Source organism: Ambystoma mexicanum, chromosome 5q, assembly GCF_040938575.1.
Source record: "Ambystoma mexicanum isolate Mex_15411 chromosome 5q, UKY_AmexF1_1, whole genome shotgun sequence".
Classification (NCBI taxonomy): Eukaryota; Metazoa; Chordata; class Amphibia; order Caudata; family Ambystomatidae; genus Ambystoma; species Ambystoma mexicanum.
In genome coordinates this window covers 793,630,545-793,650,393 of record NC_090933.1, presented here as the reverse complement: position 1 = coordinate 793,650,393, position 19,849 = coordinate 793,630,545, and positions in this window count along the sequence as shown.

Sequence of the window (19,849 nt, the reverse complement as noted above, 5' to 3'; positions counted from 1 at the left end):
ATTTAGCACTTCTATGCCAATGTATTTATTAGCATTGGATATATTGTGTAAAATATGTTGTGGTATGTGTTGTCCTTTATTTATTTAGATTTCTCAAAATATAGGGAATTTAAATTGTTGGCTACTTCACAAAATGCTTCAATTCGAAAAAGGAGTATTGGCACTACCCTCCCTTTTTGTAACAGGGATTGTTTCACTGAGTTTCTCGGAATTATGGTCCACGCATATGGCTAAATCCTAACACACGTGGAAAACAATCATTTAGTGCACAAGGCACAGGTCAGTTTCAGGCCTATGATAGTGTTTAAATTAGAACTACTCTACATCTGTTGTGACCTAAATAGTAATACAAAATTTTAGAGACCAAGACACAATCCTTCGACTGGCCAGAGAGAAGGAAGAACACCAATGCGACAGAGACAAAATTCATATATTCCCAGACTTCTTGGTGGCAGTGCAAGCGTTACGGAGATCATTTGCAGGGATGAAGAGGCACCTTAGAGACTTCAACATCCCATGGTCCATGCTGTTTCCAGCAAAGCTACGGATTCAACGTGCAGGGAGGACACAATTCTTTACCTCGCCAGAAGTGGTGAACTCCTTTCTTGATGAAATAGAGGGACACCCCCCCCGGAACAACCCAAGACCTCAGGGAGATAATCAAGACCAGAGAGGCCCAGGCTGAAGTCGAATGACTGGTGAAATGGGCGAAAGCAGTGTCACAAAGACTGAGCAGACCATCCACACCTCAATTCTTAGATCCGCTCGCTTCAAACAAACATGTATTCTAGTTATAGGGGGAGCTTGCTGGACTGGCCGGGCCCTAGCGCCCGAGTTCCGCACTGGATAAGGGATATGGGTTAAGGGGGGGTTGTTAACGGCCAGGCTGGGGGTTGCCCATGCGGGTGGGAAACTGGAGGGGGGATTGAGCAGAGGTGGTGGGAATCAGAGGGTAGTTGGGGGGTTTTAGGGGTAGTTATTGTTGTTGGGAATCCGGTCCTCGGCAGTCCACTCCACTGGCATATCCTACGGAATGAGCAGCACTCATCTCTACAAAGTAGGTATTGGTTGGGAAGATCCGGATCTCACTGCTTTAGCACACAAGTAGCAAATGGGGTTTAACATAATTCATATACGTGGGGGAATAATCCGCCAAGATTCAGAGAATCTCCAATACCTCAAGAGACACTGCATTGACACTGCATTGACGTGGCACTGACTCAGGACACCCATCTCACCACATTCTCTGAGCGCAGGTGGGGTGCTAGTTGTGGTTGCCATAGATATTCTTCCTCCTACTCCTCCTATGCCAGAGGAGTAGCAATTCTGATAAGTAGAGGAGTGAAATTTACACTGATATTGGTGGCTAGAGATGACATTGGGAGGACATTACTGGTTCACAGAGTACTTAAGGGGACGCAAGGGGTCCTGGTAAATTCATATAGCCCAAAAATAGACAGTACAAAGGCATTCGACTGGTTTATGACCCAACTAGTCGGGTTCCGAACAGCTATGATTGTGTGGGGTGGGAATCTCAATGCTGCTCTGGACCTCCTCTGGGATAAGTCATGAGCGACCCTGGATGTGGTGTCCAAAGCGAGTCTTCAAATATGGGAAATGTGCACGTCATACAATCTTGTTGACGCATGGCGACAACGTCACCTAAAGGTCAGAGACTTTACATACCACTCCAGGGTCCACGGCTCCAGCTACTAGTGTCACTGGAAGGGGGGTTTCACTGGGGGGACCGTCACATTCTTCCTAGAATGTTCTCTGACCATTCCCCAGTGTTATTAGAGTGTGCTCCTGAGACGAGTGGGGGGAGGAGTTATTCCTGGCGGTTCAAATCAGGTGCACTCCAAGACCCGGTGTTTACCCAAGAGTTGCGGGATGAAATGCAGTCATTTCTCATACCAAACGAGGTATCAATATCTTCAGGCCGAGTTTTTTGGGAGTCCCTCAAGTGTTACATTAGGGGAGTATACTTGTCCAAAAAAATGGCATCCTATGGGTCATCAGAGGGGAACCCATTGAAGGGGAGATCCAAATCAAAGCATTATAGGGGGAATACGCAGACAAAAATGATCCCCAGACATGGCTCAACTTCGCAAGGAACTGTATACGTTTAGGACGAACACTGACTGAGAAATCTGGTTCCTGGCCTAAGGGCATCATGTCCGACAGTATGGCAAAGGTCAGAAACCAGGAGCGCTCCTGGCGCGGCTGATAGCCGCTGATAAACGCCCACCTTTCATAGAATGTATACAGAACCCATGGGGGGAACTGGTTCACTCTGAAGAAGACATTGCAGATGTATTCTGAGCCTTTTACCAGGAGCTGTATAGCTCCAGATGCCCTAGGGACCCAGGGACATGTGTGGCTACCTCAATGAAACTGAATTATATTGGTTGGAAGTGGATTTACGGGAATCTCTCAATCAACCGATCACCCTTGAAGAAATACTAGCAATGATTAGGGAACTCCTGGGATCCAAATCATCTGGTCCTGATGCGCTAACCGGAGAATTCTATAAGGTGTTCATCCCTATCCTGGCACCACTCCTCCTCAGAGTATATGAAGAAGCGATCCAAAAAGGTGTATTAGCCCCCATGATGTGTGAGGCTAATGTGATATTGCTATATAAACCCGGAAAAACGCCCGAGGACTGTGCCTCGTATAGGCTAATCTCCCTAATAAATGTGGACAACAACATTTTTTGCCAAAATCTTGGCTAGAAGGCTGCTTCCATTAATTCCCGGGTTAGTATTAGCAGATCAGGCGGATTTAATTACCGGACAAAACACATTGTTCGGCCTCTGCCGTTTTTTCCGAATCATAGAGGCCTTGACCTCCTTCTCCCAGGCAGTTGCAGTTCTTTCAGAGGCCATATCTCTTTGCAGTACTACAGAAACTAGGCCTGGGGCCTATTTCATCAATTTGGTATCTTTTCTTTACAAGAGCCCTTCTGCGAAAATTATAATTGGGAGAGAGCGGTCAGTCCAATTCGTTATGAAAAGGGGGACCAGACAGGGCTGTCCACTGTTTGTAATATTATTCGCTTTCGCTATGGAGCCGCTTTCCGCATGCTTAAGTGTACGAGAAACTGGAAGAGGACTTAGACTGGGACCACGCAAGCTAATCATATCTTTGGGTGCTATCTAGCCTCTGAAAATGAATAGGTTTCCAGTAAAACATGAATACTCTTAGGAGCCATGACTATCATCGGACGGGTGAGTCTCTGTCACCCTATTTTGATTTGTACTTCAGTAACCCATCTACTGGGATTTCCTTTTAATCACAATACAGTAGTTCCCCAAAGAGAGGTTTAAGGGTAATGCCGAGATATTTAATTCAATGAAGGTAATGAACCAGTTATTTCCAATGTTTGTTTAGCTCAAGAAAGAAGATTTGTCAGTAAAGTATTTAGTAGGCAATCATATAAGGGTTAGAAAATGTCCACCTTTCATCGGATGGCTACATCGGAATCTGGACTTGGTGCATTTAATGGATTTAAAGCTCATGATTACCACCAGGTGGATGATGGACATCAAAATTGTAAAAACAAATATACATCATAATTGCTGGGTCGTAAGAGATGTTATTTCTGATGTACATATTGTTAATGACATATTACATGAAATCACAGTGAATTTGAATCTTGTTAACAACAAAGACTAATCCAGGATACGGTGATACCTGATGGACGTCTATGATCATGAAAAAACATTTAGGTCAATTTAATTGCTGACTTATTTTGCCTTACGCAGTTCTTCTTGACCCATACATGCTACCCGAAAAAAACTAAAGAGAAGTGCAGGGACAGTGCAAGCAAATCTATATGATTACTGCAACCCCATCACTATGACCCTGAAATTGCAGTTTCATTTTTTTTATTCGACCCCCTTTACACCACATATATATGCAGACACAGACCCCCTTGTAACACTCCCTACTTGCAATATATACCATTACACCCCCACATATATATGTGGTGTAAAGGGGGTTGAAATAAACAAAAAGCCAACATTTTCTGAGGTTGCCGTGATGGAAGCACAGTAATGGTGTAATCCTGTGCAAACACTAGGCAAACTAGGCCACTGCCTAAGTACTGGTCAGCAGAGGGTTCGAAAGAGCTGGGTTTTCCCTCTCTTTCATGAAGCACAAAGAGAGGTAAACCCATCTGATGAAAAGTAGCGCTGGGTCGCTGCTGCAAATCATAGTGTTTACATTTCTAGGATTCTGTACCTTGGCAGTGGTAGAGGGGTTATTGCCTATTAATACATGTTTTTGAGCTGCACAGTACATGGTCTAGCTCACTTAAAAGCACAGAAGCCTAGCTGGAAAAAATGATGATAAAACAACCTGATCAGAACTGGGGTACCCACACAAGGAAAGCCAGCGGTCACAGGAGAAACTTTCTAGAACATTTGGAGGCATAGCAGAGCCCAAGTGAAATGCACCTCACAGGTTGGAACAGGAGAAAGAAGGGTTGGTTGAAGGGGTTGTATGCAAGTTTAGCAACAATGAGTTAAAGGGCATTATCCAAATAATCTCGGAATAGGTCAAAGTGTGCTGTGCTTGCAACACAGTTACTCAGTAACATTTTCATTAGCATGAACAACCTAAAAGATATAACTTTAGCCAATGCCGTAAGGGATAACCCTGAATAATTACTCTACAATTGATTCTTGCCGAAATTCCTCTGAATTGGAAGTAATGCATATACATGCATGCAACTTTCAAAGTACGTCATGAATACATTGTTTTTTTTTGTGCACACACGCTATTTGAAAGGTGACAGTCTTTGTAACGAACACTGGTTTCAGCCCGATACAGCTGTGTTAGAGAATCCTCTTGACTCAGATTTTACACTAATCATGAACATTATGACCAGAAAGGCTTAAAGATATTTATTAGAGGACTCATCAATACAATGGTGTGGCTTAACCGTATGGACATGGATATAAGTGAATACTAAAGTTTTAGATGACTATCTATAGATTACCTTTTGAGCAGAACCTCAGGATTTACAGGGGTCTCCCTCCAATCCGCACACACTCACACATACCAATATTCTCCCTCTATCCTCTACACCAACAAACAATAGAATACAGCTATACCCCTCAATCAATTCAGTCTAGCTGCACACATACCCACACACCTCCATGAACACCTCAACGGTCTTAATAACGCAATATAAAACTATAAACCATGAAAATAAGCCTTGCTGCACACATAACCTCAGACACAAGCTTCAACACCACCAGAAGGCAGATACTGAGGTCAATTGACCTTGCTGCCACATTATACTGATCTCACATGACCACTGCACCATGACTAGCATTAGAATACAGCTATACACCGCGTATGCCACATTGGCTGCAAGCATACTGAGTCCACGCAAGCACTATTTACTACCCTACTCTCTCCAGTGACCTGGACTATGATGCCCGAGGGCAGTCAACCCACAGTGCTTTAAGAACATGCTACTGGCATATAAGGCGCTATTCAAATGCCCAATAACATAACATATCTTGACATCCCCATACATAATCTAAATTAATCTAGCTGTATGGAATGTTGATTGTTTTAAAGACCAAACCACTGCCTTGATAAAGCCCCGCAGGGCAAAACTCATGGCCACGTAGTCGGAAATTAAGCTTGTAGTGTAGATGGATTTCATTTTTCAAGAGGTTTCTTTGAAAGATTGTGTCACTTTACCAACAATCATGCACACGATTGCGTAAAAACTGTTTACGTTGACCTGTTAGAAATGTTTTACGTGGTAAATGTATCACCAGTAAACGTTTACATCAGTTGTAGTTTATTCTGGTATAAAGCACCTGCATTGGGTGGAATCTCACTTTTTAATAAAGTTCTTTGTTTCTGCATGAATTCATAGCTGCAAACATTATCTAGTATTGCTTGGAACGTTAACAAAGATTCCAAAATAAATGTACTGTACTGAACCATAGCGGTCAAGCCTTGCTGTCTTTGCCAGTATATTTATATCCAGTACAGGTTATAAATCCAATAAAAGCATGATGGCTGATACTCTGTGCATGTTGAGGGTAAATGCATAGCTCTTAATCTGTCAAAGTTGCATGTGGGTCTTCTGATGTTAAAATGATAGTCAAACTTTAAACTTACAGTGAGATGTATTAAACAAACTAAACATGTTGGAAGGTCATTCTAAGAATTTCATGATGGATAAAAATCCATGGCCCTCCCAACTCATGTCACTTAAAAGCAAGACAGAGGAAGTAATAATTCACTGCGGGTGCTATTGAACATAGAGGATGCTGATGGCCCATTGCCTGCAGTGCACTTGCACATTCTCGAGCCAAGTTGATCTACCCTGCAGTATTAGGACTTCCTCCCTGGATGCCTCCTTCCACTACCTTGGATACCTCCATGGACATCCTGAGATTGGCTAGTGGGAATAATTGGTATAATTGTCAGTGGAGACTTCTTTAAATAAGCAAGTGTATGCACCTGTGTGTATTTTTTTTTTACAGTCCAGCAATAGCTATTTTTATCACCCCATCTTCTTGACCTGGCCCTTACACACCACACAGGTAAGTCTGCTAATGAGCTATTGATGATACAGAGTACTGAAATCAGGCGTGTTTTCACAGTGTTGCCATTGCACCTACACCACTTCCCTCCTAGAACACTTCTACTGGGAAACACTGATGATTGGGTCAGAGGGTCATATGAAAGAAGAGCTTGCCACATGCATGGGGGATAGTTAAACTTGCACTATCACTGCCTATGCTGTGCAGGTTGTCTGCTGAGCTAGCCCTGGCTCTGACCATGCTACACCAGTAGTAGTTAAGGAGGAATCCCTGCACTGTCCTTGCACATGCAGTACCTGTTGCACAGGTTGAGGGAAGTTTGCACAGATCCTAGTTTGTGCCATAAATGTACCAATTTGGGAGATGTGTGCACAGGCGGTAATCAGCTGCTCTGCCAATGCTGTGCATGTTTGTGAGTGAAATGTAGAGTGGCCCTCACATACTGTGCCAGTACCTGTTTGCACGAGACCTGCACTGACCCTACCCATGCTGTACCCTTTTGGGAAGGAAGCTTGCAGTGACCCTACACATAGTGTATCTATTTGTGAGGGAAGGTTGCCTGGCCCGACCTTTGCTGTCCATGTACTCATATGTTAGAAAACATGTGAGAGAAGCTGGCTCTTGTTGTATAAATGTTGTATTTGATTGAGAAGGAATCTTGCACAAGCCCTTTCAATTCTGTATGTCTAGTTGGTTGTTTTGGATGCCTGTAGTGACCCTGCAAATGCTGTACCTGTTTGTGGAAAGCGTCCACTGTCCCTGTCCATGCGGTTCTAATGGAGTTGAGCTTGCAATAGCCTGGTCTATGTTGTACCTGTTTCAGCCTGTTCTGGTCCTGCCTATGCTGTGCAGGTAACTGTTCCATTTGTGTTGGAAGCTTGTGCTGGTCCTATGTATATAGTAACTGTCTGTGCTACATTTGTGAGGAAAGTGTATACTTTTGGAAACATTGCAGCACTGACTCCTGAATTGTGACTTATGGGGACCTGTGTGGAAATTTGGACCTGCTACTTCCCATGCATTGCCCATTTGGTGTGTGATAGTAGCTTGCAGGGCTGCTGACCATGATGTTATCTGTCCAGTATGTGATGAAACCTTCCATTGCTGCTCCCTACACGGTTACTGCTATTTGTGTAACAGTCACTTTCACTGATACCCATATGGTACCTTTCCTGTATGTCAGGGAGGTTTCAAATTCGGATGCATTTGTACTATTTTATGTGTGTGAATAAAGATTGCACTGTGTGTGCCAGTCCTGTACCTGTTTAGTTAGTTACGGAAGTGGTGCGCCACACATTAATGAAATAAAATTATTGACTTTACATTGCAAACTACCTTTTTGAGATGTGTGTGATAAATTGGACATTTTAAAGAAGAATGGGGCAGTACAATGGGTTTAAAATCGCAGATGCACAGTCTACTAAAGCTCACATCTAGAAAACCTGGTAGAAGCAGAGCCTTCACCACATCTTCACTCCATCTCATGGCAGAATGGCCAGGAGACAGAGCTATTGTTCCCTTTTTTACTATCTGCCCATAATGGTAGCCCATTAGCAGTCGCCAGCCTGGTTAAAGAAGTTTCACCACAGGGATTACCTGAAACACCAGATGAAGCTTTGAGGAAATAGAGGTGGTTAAATTCTACAGCTATTTGGGGCTGTTATTTTTCAATGATAGTAGCCCGGATTGAAGGCGCTGGCTCACTCCTGTTCTCATCTCCTTTGCTGAGAGGAATTCCCTCCACTCACCTGTGAATGTAATCAAGCAAAGAGTATTACTCTGCCATCCCTGATACCTGGATATAGGATGTGAGGGAGCAATCGCCACCCATAACTAGTGGTGGTGGTAGCAAAGCTACTGAGAGGCATTAAAAGCCTGTTCACATTCAGTGACTTGAGCAGTGGTTTTTGCCACCCTCCTTAGTGGTAGCTTAAGGGCTGCTATAAGAGGCAGGGCAGAAGCAGAGATGCAGCAAGCAATGTCAGTGGTAGTTCAACCTTCAAGTCGGAGAGCCAGTGGGGTTGGTTGGAGGAAGTGATATCCTTCTTCCAACAACTTTTAAATAGACACCTACTTTATGTAAATAAAGTGGCTCACATTGACCAGAAAACTGCCTCACAGAGGTACACATGGGTGTGTGTGTGTGTGTGCGTGCGTTTTTCTTTTCTTTTTTTAAATTTGTTATTAATAATGTGCTTAATACCGAAGAGGTTTCTATCTGCATCGTCTTGCTTGTAAGATGAATGTGTTGCCACTGAGCTATAAAACCCAAGGGGTCAAGCCTGGTGAAAGTGAAAACAGGGAGGCAAACTGATTTAACAGAAACTTGCACTCATCCTGCTGTTCAGATGTCAGATTAGAAGAGAGATTAATTCCTTCTATCTTCTCATCTAAAGGTTGGCCTCTGAGTAGGTCAGGTAGAGGTTCACTCTCCTCCTCCTCTTGAGCTGAAGCTAGAAGCAAGCTCCCACTTCTGGTCTTGAGACATATGCCTTCAAACAGTTGGCGTGAAAGACTCTGGGAGCCTCCTTAGGTCTGCCTAAGTCCACCAGATAGTTCACCTCTCCAAGTTTGTCCACAACCTTGAAGGGTCCTATCCATTTGTCCTTTAAAGCCCCTCTGCCTTGTTGGCACCATAACTAGTACAAGCTGGTCTATAGTAAACTCAACCATGTTGGACTTCTGGTCATGCCAATGTTTGACCAGAGGCTGACCAGCTTTTAAGTTATCAATAGCTTCTGCCATCATGTATAACATTCTCCTCCAGAGACCTATTACATAGTCAGTCACTCTGACTGGCTTGGGGGAAGGAGCACTCTCCAACCCCCCCCTTAATCAGGGCCAATGGACCTCCGACTGGATGGCCATAGAGAAGTTCAAAGGGACTGTATCCAACTCCCACCTGAGGGACTTCTCTATAAGCAAAGAGAAGGCATTGCAGTAAAAGGTCCCACTTTCTTTTAAGGGGTTCCTCTAAAGCACCTATCATGCTCTTCATAGTATGGTTAAACCTCTCTACCAATCAATTTGTCTGTGGATGGTAGGCTGTAGAGAACTTGTAAGTGATACCACAGTTTTTCCACATGGCTTGCATATAGTGGGACATACAATTGGATCCCCTGTTGGATATCACTTCCTTAGGAAACCCCACTCTGGTAAAAATACCAAGTAGAGCCTTAGCCACAGCCTGAGCCCTAACAGTCCTCATAGGTATTGCTTCAGGTTACCTAGAAGCATGGTCTACTACAATCAGGATAAGGGGCATCAAGGTTGACACATTCTTGGCTCCACTCTTGCAGGAGGTTTGGCAAGTGTGACAGCTCCTACATATTTGTCAACTTCTGAACCCATCTTAGGCCAGTAGAAGTATAAAGAGAGCCTTTCCTTGGTCTTTTTTAAACTCAAAAGACCAGCCAAAGGTATCTCATGGGCCAACTGTAGGAATTGGAGTCTGTTTTCTAGGGGCACTACACGTATTTTACAGTCCCCAGGGATAGACTCAGTCGGTTCACTGTAGAAGAGCCCATCTTCCCAGTGCAACCTATGCTTCCCAGGCTCTTGCCCATCGAGCTGAGATGCTGTCTGTAGGCGAAGATCTTCAAAAGTAGGACACTCTCTTTGTCCTCTGCCCTGTTGGGTCCACCTTCTGCCAGTAAAGACTGCAGCTCAGGATGGTCAATAGGATCCAGATCTCCAACTAGACTTATGTCTTCTTCCAGGTCGGACTGTTCAGAAGCTGGTTCAACCACACAGGGTTGTACCTCACACTCAGCCTCAGCAGGTGGAGGAGTCACAGGTGTGAATTTGGACAATCTTGGAGCTGTCCTGGTTGGTAGCATAGGGGTGCTATCTGCTTTCTTTGTGGGGGTATTGGGGTTCCCCTTTGCCTCTCTCTTTCCTGAAATAGCTGTGAGTAATTCCTGTGGACTGGGGGTGATAGCTTTCTCTATCAATTCCCCCGGAGAGCCTCTCAAGGTCCTCTCCCTCGCAGGCCTAGCGAGCTCCTGTTTCCTTTTACTGGGAGGCCTGGGGGTACTAGACACAACTCCAAGAGTTTTCAGGTCATTACCCGACTGGACTCTCCCAGGCACTTCACTCTGCACACTAACATGTATCTTGACAGTCATGCCATTGCACTGGATGAGAGCTGGTAACTGGGGAAGAATTTGCACAGGGCCTCCGGCTAACTTGGTTAGGTGTTTGGGTGCCTTAGAAACATTGTCTACCTTGAAAAATGATTCATCAACCACAGTTATGCTGGCTCCAGTGTCTCTGATGGCAGGGGTCTCCTGGCCATTCACAAGAACACTACCTGTATAATACTCTTTAGTATTATCTGGGATGGAATTATAGACATCTAAATTCTGTTGTTCCCACAAACCCAGGGACACTAAAGAAACACTAGCTGAGACTCTCATGGGTTCATCAGCCAGTAGTTTAGTTTAGTTTAGTTTATTTATTTATAAAGCGCAGAAACCAGGCCCAGGGGCAATCGGGCGCATACTCTTGAGAACAGGTTACAATAAACAGTAAGTACACAGTAAATTTACACAAATATACAGCAATATACAGAAAGAGTACCATTAGCAGATTATAGTACAAGTAGAGTGAAAGGTGTATATACATGACCTATAATGCACATGGAAACTGGACTGAGTGAGGGTCTCATGGATAATGGGAGAACAGCCAGGTTTTGGCGTTGTTCTTGAAGGATTGGAACAATGGTTCCGTTCTGATAGGAGTAGGCAGAGTGTTGCAAAGTTTGGAGGCTAGGACAGGGAAGCTCACCCCGCCCGCTTTTTGGAGTTTGAATCTAGGCAAGGTGAGGCTGTGAGTTTGGACTGATCTAATGGTTCGAGAGGATGTGTGGAGTGTGAGGCGAGCGGAGAGGTAAGGTGGGGCATTGTTGTTCAGGCATTTGTGAGTCAAGGCTAGCGTTTTCAGGGCAATTCTTTGTTTTACCAGGAGCCAACGTAAGTACGATCTGACGGAGGAGATATGGGAGCGTCTCAGGATTTTTAAGGTGGCCCTTAAGGCATTATTTTGTACAGTTTGCAATTTATTTAGGTTAGACTGACTGGTCCCTAGGTAGAGAGCACTGCAGTAGTCGATTTTGGCCATGACGAGTGTTCTGGCGAGGGTGATGCAGTTGGTAGAATTTAGGAAGGGTTTACAGGCAGTGATAAGTTTACAAGTGTAGGCAGATGCCGACCTAACTGCATTTGTTTGTCTGTTCAAGGAGAGCGTGGAGTCGAGATAGACGCCTAGAGTCTTAGTGTCGTTGGAGACCTTAATATCGTTGCAGTCGATGGTGAAGGACTTGTAGGTTTGATCTAATTTGTTAAGCCGATGGTTTGATCCTAGAAGTAGGAGCTCGGTCTTATCATCGTTAAGGCCAAGTTTGTGATGTGCCATCCAGGCCTGAATGACCAAGTAGACATCGTTAAGGGCTTTAGTGTCAGCTGTGCAATCTCCCGTGATAGGGATGAGTATCTGGGTGTCATCCGCATAGTTGGTGTAGGAGACACCCAGATAATCAAGCACATCGAAGAGGGGCTTAGTGAATATGTTGTACAATGTAGGGGATACACACGAGCCTTGAGGAACGCCACAGTGAATGGGGGAGGGGTCAGCTGAAGACATAGGTGAGAAGACCCTCATGGATCTTTTGCTCAGGAATGAATGGATCCAGGCATTGGCAGAGTCAGAGAAGTGGGCTGCAGATTTAAGGTGTTGGCAGAGTATTTGGTGGTTGACCAAATCGAAAGCCGCGGGGAGGTAGAGGAGAAGAGCTAACTTCCCATTGTCCTTTAGTGTCTCCATTTGAGTTTTCAGGTCAATCAAGGCTGATTCCGTGCCGTGTTTAGGACGGAATCCTGATTGTTTTAACCCCAGAAGATTGTTTAGTTCGAGGTAATCCTGAATCTGCAGGTAAGCTACGCGATCCAAGATCTTGAGCAGGAATGGGACTGTAGTGATTGGTCTGAAGTTAGTTGGGATGTTAGGGTCGAGGGAAGGTTTTTTGAGGAGTGGGATAACCCATGCGTCCTTTCGGTTATCTGGGACAATACCTGTCTTGAAAGAAGCATTTATGAATCCTGTGATGAAAGGGGCTAAATCGTGAGATGCTTCCTTGATAATAGGTGCTGGGCAAGGGTCACCTTGGCAATTGGATGGTTTTAAGTTGTTTATGATTCCTTCTACTTCGAGGGTGGTGAGCAGGGAGAAAGAGAAAGGTTTATGAGAGGGATTGGCTTGGTGAGTATAGAATGTGGGTACGGTCAGTGGTTGGTCAGACTGTAGGGATTTCTGTTTGTCTCTGATATTAGATTGGAGGGTGGCAATTTTACCCAGGAGTGCTGACTGAATATTTGTGCACCAAGTACTATCTTTGGCACAAGAGTCAGGGGGGGCTGCAGGTGTCTCAAGTTCCTTAAGAATATTGAAGAGTTCCTTAGTGTTAGACTGGGCTGACATAATGCGGTTAATGGGCAATAGAGTTGATGGCTGCAAGCACTGACTGTTTGTACATGTCGGCTAGGATGGTGGGGTCTGAGCAAGTGTCAGGAGCATTATTTAAGATGGGAAGGATGAGGGGGAGTAGTTTTTCCGTGGTAATGTTCTTTTTATTTCTAGTGAGGGTGGCTGGGGCGTGGGTGGTGAAGCTGCTTCAATACTGAAGGTGATGACGTGGTGGTCAGACCAGATGCAAGGGGCGTTGGAGAGTACCCTGATATTGCAGTTGGTGTCACTGAGCCAGTCAAGGGACCACCCTTTAATGTGGGTGGGTTCCTGTATGTGGTGTGAGAATCCTAAATCTGTTAAGGTATTAGCGAGGTCGAGGGCCGCAGGATCATTAGGGTCTTGGTTTCCTAGATTGAGGTCACTAAGAATGATGGTTTGAGAGTTAGATTTTACATTGTCAAATACTAAAGCAGAGATGTCATCCACAAAGGATGTGAGTGGACCAGGGGGTCTGTATATTAGGTGGATGGTGACCGTTTGGTTGGCTGAAAGTTGGAGTCTGACAGAGAGTAACTCTGCGGATTCCACCTTAATGCTTGGGATGGTTCTGAGTCCTAATGAGTTTCTAGAGATAAATGCAATTCCTCCACCTCTCGAGGTGCGGTCACATCTGATAATGGAGTAATCTGTGGGGATGGCCAGAGAAAGTGCAGGGCCAGATGCCGCGTGTAGCCAGGTCTCAGAGATGGCGATGAAGTCAAGTTCCTGAGTCTTGATAAGATCAGCGATGTCCAGTGCATGGGCAGCTAAGGACCTTGCGTTGATCAGGGCGGCTTTTATTAAACCAACGTTGCTTGTTCAGGCTGTGTTGGTCTGAAGGCGATGGGGCGTAGGTATGGTAGGCGTTTGTGGGGGCGGGCTGAGCGTCAGTGTATTGAGATGTGGGCTCAGGTACATGGGGTGACCCTTCTTGCCCATGAGTCTAGAGCCTAGTCTTTTGTTTCTTAGAGCGATGGAGCAAGGTTGGTTGGGTGAGGGTTTTTTGGCGAAATGGTCAAGCCATAAGGCCAGATCATTGAGGTAGATGTTGTGGTTTTGCGGTACAGTGCTTGGGTAGGTATCAGCAAGTCTGTAAGTGGAGGCCATGGATGTGGTGTGCAAGATGCTGAGTGCAGCTAGGTTAGATGATGGTAAGTATAATGTCCAGGTAATTGCCCACACTAAGAATGGTACTTGTAGTAAGGAAAGCAGTGACCTTAGGGAGGACAGGTGTGGTAACATGTGACCGAAATTAGAGAGGAAAAGGGGCACATAGTTAGGGAAGCAGTCGCTGGTTAGAGTTGCAGGCGCTATTTGGCTAGGCAATACAAGCTCAATGCGAGCAGTGCGAGCTCAAGGATTAAATTGCTTGTACGAGATGGGTGCAGGCAGTCAGGTTAAGACTACTGATTCAGTTGTACCAATGCGGCAGTCTAGGCAATGGAGGGTGCATCAAATCATAGGTACAAGGCAGAGCAAATACCAAGGCTTGCACAAAACGTTGGCATATCAAGCAGGGAGCAATGCAGGATACATGAGGCACATGTCAATTGTAAGGTGCAACAACTTGGGCAGTACAGATACCCTAATGCTAGCAACAAGTGTTGGCAAATCAAATCAATGTCAATTAAAAGGCACAGCAGAGTAAGGCAGGTACCCTAGGGTTAGCGACAGAGTGTGGGCATGTCACGTGAGTAGCAGTGCAACAAATGCGGGCATAGATCAAAAAGTGTGGCGCAGCAGGCTAGACATTGAACATTGAACATTATCAAGCAGAAGCAGAGTAACAGTAACATAAATCATGATCCTAACAGGTTATAGGCGCACTATGATTGAAGAAGGTGTCAGAGTAGCTTAGATTAGGTCGTAAGGTAGCTAGGTACATGCCATGCCGAATCCGGGTACATCTAGATTCGAGATATGGTGTGACAGGCGGGTTCGGGCAGTTTAACAGCAGATTCTAATAGGGAACTATAGACACAGCATAAGGACTGGTAAAGCTGTGTGAAGATGTGTGAGCATGCCGAGTCCTAAAGTCTATGCAGGTGACAAAGAGGGCCTGTGATGCCGGTGCAAGTGGAATGTCAGTGTACAGTTCGTGATGGTTCACTGATAGACAAAGGGGAGCTTTTCAGGTATTTTTTTAGCAGAAATCATGGGAAGATCATTGCCGTTCTGAGCAAGAACACAATCATTTCACATGCGAGCACAGGGCCAATAGCAGAACAGTTTCAAGGCATGCACAGGCAAACAAATGAGGGCAGTGGCGTGGTCATTCAGTGGGCCGGTACAGGCCGGGTGGCAATGTGAATCAAACATAAGCATTGCAGGCAATTTCAGCAAGGAAATGGTGTGATCACTTGGTAGTGAGCAGCAGCTGCGGGGGGTAGCCCCTAGTGGCTCAAAGATGCGGTCGAACTATCAGTAATAAATGAAATCAGGCCGGTAGAACAAATGCGCAGACTTAGTACACAGGTGTGCAGGATGCACGTTGCAGCAGCTAAGATAAGTGGCGTATCCGATTATGTTAGCAGAGGAAAGGCAGCATGCCTAGCATCTAGATGAATAGTATTCAGGCTGGCGCAACAGGCAAGATAAAGCTTGTAAGGGCAATATGCACAGAAAGGGCACCGTATACTGCTAAACTAGACAGCGAGCTCATGGGGAGCCATGATGCGTATGAGCAATTGTAGCAGTTAAGACGAAAAAAATAGTTAATAGCATCGGTAGTCTTACTATTTCTGGGTGATGAAGACATTAGTCGGAGGTTCGTAGGAAGAGTCAGCTGTATAGCCATGGGCAGGGATTAGGGCGTGGTGCGTATGGGCATAGTGTCCAGGCGAACGGTGAGTAAGGCTGAGGACAGGCTAGGACAGGAGTCAGCCTTGTTGCACTGGGCCTTAGTGCAAGTGCGCCGGATTCTCCTGCCGGCTCTGGATAGGATGGCTGCAAAAGGACCACCAGCCAATCGGGACTCAGCAGAGTCTGCTGGGGTAGATTAGGCACTGGAAGGCTCAGATGTATTGCGGGCAGCCATCTTTATGTGTGCTGGGCTCCTTGTGTAAAGCAATGGTGGACGCATACACACTGTAACGAAAACAGCCAAAAGCACAGCGCCACGAGTCAATTAAGATGCAGGAACAGCACAGGCATCAGTTTCCACTTGCCATAGGTACTTCTTCCTCTGGGGAGAAGGCTAAGGAGACAGTGTGGATCCCTGAAGGTTTACCCTTACATCTAGGATCCCCTTTCACATGGTCAGTTGACCCACAAACATAACATTTCCCAAATGTTTTGATAAATGGGGGTTAGTTCTGACCTCAATTTGGTTTGGGTCCAGATGGTGTACTAACCTGATTCGATTTCCCTTGTGGCTTACCCTTATTGATTTGTTTAGGGCCCTCTTTTGGATGGGAGGTATTCGAATTCTCCTTGTTATTTTTCTTTGGCTGCTTTCCCTCATCCTTCTTCTGCGTTGCCCCAGAATCCTTGTGATTAGCCTTGTTGGCAACCCACAAGTCAGCAGCCTTAGCTAACTTCTTTGAATCTATTTCCTTAGAATCAGCCAAGTGCTATCTGAGCTCAGGAGAGCAGGCATTGTAAATTGACTCCAACACAACAAGATTTCTCATACCTTCATAAGTGTTTACTCTGTAACCCTTAACCCAATCTAAAATATCAAGCTTAGCCTCATAGATAACAACAAATTCTTTAGGCATACAGGGTCTCTTAGGACTGGAAGACCTAGAAGACTCTGGGAGAGAAGCATTTTCAATAGACAACATGGCATGGCCTATCTCCATTTCTCTGAGCTTAAGTTCTTTATGTTTTTGTTCAGTTTGAGCATTTATACGTTTGAATTCTAATTCAAGCCTCATCTTTTCTCCTGGGGGCAACCAGACGTGGTCTCCCTCTCACTGTGCTTAGAGAGGCATCAGCTTCACCTCACTGATGATCCCCAACAAGGGTGAAACACGTGTATGGGGTTGCTGGTGGTACTCTCGTTCAGATTGGAATTGCCATTGTATTTCGGTGCTGGACTGCCCCTGGGCAGGACAAAGACTGATATGCAAATGGATATTTCCCATCTGTGAAAGGCACAGTGAGTAAAAGCAGTGGCTGCGAACTCTCAAGTGGTTAATAACCACTGAACAGGTTATCATGTCTGTTCTTGCGAGAGAGGGGCGCCCGCTACCTTTGTAAAACTATTTGTTAAGGAACCTGGGATTGGTAACCCTAGGTCTCCTGGGGGCAACCAGACGTGGTCTCCCTCTCACTGTGCTTAGAGAGGCATCAGCTTCACCTCACTGATGATCCCCAACAAGGGTGAAACACGTGTATGGGGTTGCTGGTGGTACTCTCGTTCAGATTGGAATTGCCATTGTATTTCGGTGCTGGACTGCCCCTGGGCAGGACAAAGACTGATATGCAAATGGATATTTCCCATCTGTGAAAGGCACAGTGAGTAAAAGCAGTGGCTGCGAACTCTCAAGTGGTTAATAACCACTGAACAGGTTATCATGTCTGTTCTTGCGAGAGAGGGGCGCCCGCTACCTTTGTAAAACTATTTGTTAAGGAACCTGGGATTGGTAACCCTAGGTCTCCTGGGGGCAACCAGACGTGGTCTCCCTCTCACTGTGCTTAGAGAGGCATCAGCTTCACCTCACTGATGATCCCCAACAAGGGTGAAACACGTGTATGGGGTTGCTGGTGGTACTCTCGTTCAGATTGGAATTGCCATTGTATTTCGGTGCTGGACTGCCCCTGGGCAGGACAAAGACTGATATGCAAATGGATATTTCCCATCTGTGAAAGGCACAGTGAGTAAAAGCAGTGGCTGCGAACTCTCAAGTGGTTAATAACCACTGAACAGGTTATCATGTCTGTTCTTGCGAGAGAGGGGCGCCCGCTACCTTTGTAAAACTATTTGTTAAGGAACCTGGGATTGGTAACCCTAGGTCTCCTGGGGGCAACCAGACGTGGTCTTCCTCTCACTGTGCTTAGAGAGGCATCAGCTTCACCTCACTGATGATCCCCAACAAGGGTGAAACACGTGTATGGGGTTGCTGGTGGAACTCTCGTTCAGATTGGAATTGCCATTGTATTTCGGTGCTGGACTGCCCCTGGGCAGGACAAAGACTGATATGCAAATGGATATTTCCCATCTGTGAAAGGCACAGTGAGTAAAAGCAGTGGCTGCGAACTCTCAAGTGGTTAATAACCACTGAACAGGTTATCATGTCTGTTCTTGCGAGAGAGGGGCGCCCGCTACCTTTGTAAAACTATTTGTTAAGGAACCTGGGATTGGTAACCCTAGGTCTCCTGGGGGCAACCAGACGTGGTCTCCCTCTCACTGTGCTTAGAGAGGCATCAGCTTCACCTCACTGATGATCCCCAACAAGGGTGAAACACGTGTATGGGGTTGCTGGTGGTACTCTCGTTCAGATTGGAATTGCCATTGTATTTCGGTGCTGGACTGCCCCTGGGCAGGACAAAGACTGATATGCAAATGGATATTTCCCATCTGTGAAAGGCACAGTGAGTAAAAGCAGTGGCTGCGAACTCTCAAGTGGTTAATAACCACTGAACAGGTTATCATGTCTGTTCTTGCGAGAGAGGGGCGCCCGCTACCTTTGTAAAACTATTTGTTAAGGAACCTGGGATTGGTAACCCTAGGTCTCCTGGGGGCAACCAGACGTGGTCTCCCTCTCACTGTGCTTAGAGAGGCATCAGCTTCACCTCACTGATGATCCCCAACAAGGGTGAAACACGTGTATGGGGTTGCTGGTGGTACTCTCGTTCAGATTGGAATTGCCATTGTATTTCGGTGCTGGACTGCCCCTGGGCAGGACAAAGACTGATATGCAAATGGATATTTCCCATCTGTGAAAGGCACAGTGAGTAAAAGCAGTGGCTGCGAACTCTCAAGTGGTTAATAACCACTGAACAGGTTATCATGTCTGTTCTTGCGAGAGAGGGGCGCCCGCTACCTTTGTAAAACTATTTGTTAAGGAACCTGGGATTGGTAACCCTAGGTCTCCTGGGGGCAACCAGACGTGGTCTCCCTCTCACTGTGCTTAGAGAGGCATCAGCTTCACCTCACTGATGATCCCCAACAAGGGTGAAACACGTGTATGGGGTTGCTGGTGGTACTCTCGTTCAGATTGGAATTGCCATTGTATTTCGGTGCTGGACTGCCCCTGGGCAGGACAAAGACTGATATGCAAATGGATATTTCCCATCTGTGAAAGGCACAGTGAGTAAAAGCAGTGGCTGCGAACTCTCAAGTGGTTAATAACCACTGAACAGGTTATCATGTCTGTTCTTGCGAGAGAGGGGCGCCCGCTACCTTTGTAAAACTCATCTTTTCTAGAGCAATGAATTCAGGACTGAGTGTAGGACCTGATGGGGTCCAGTGGACAAAGGTGGAGGTAGTTGAGCAGGTAAAGGAGCAGTAAGGCCTACATTGGGAGACACATCTGCCTCATCTAACTCACCCATAATAATTGACACATTATCATCCTCATCATTTTCCACATTTGCTGGAGGGTTATGTATTTCCGACCCACTCTTCAGACTTTGTTTCTCTAACAACCTTTCAATTAATTCTCACTTTTTGCCTTTAACAGACAGATTCCTTTCTTTACACAGATTTTTCAGATTATCCACAGTGTAACGAAGGAGGGTCTCCTGACTGTAGCTTTCTGTATCAGATATCATTAAAATTTGCTTTTTTAGGGATGTTTAGTCTTGTGGTTAGTTGATCC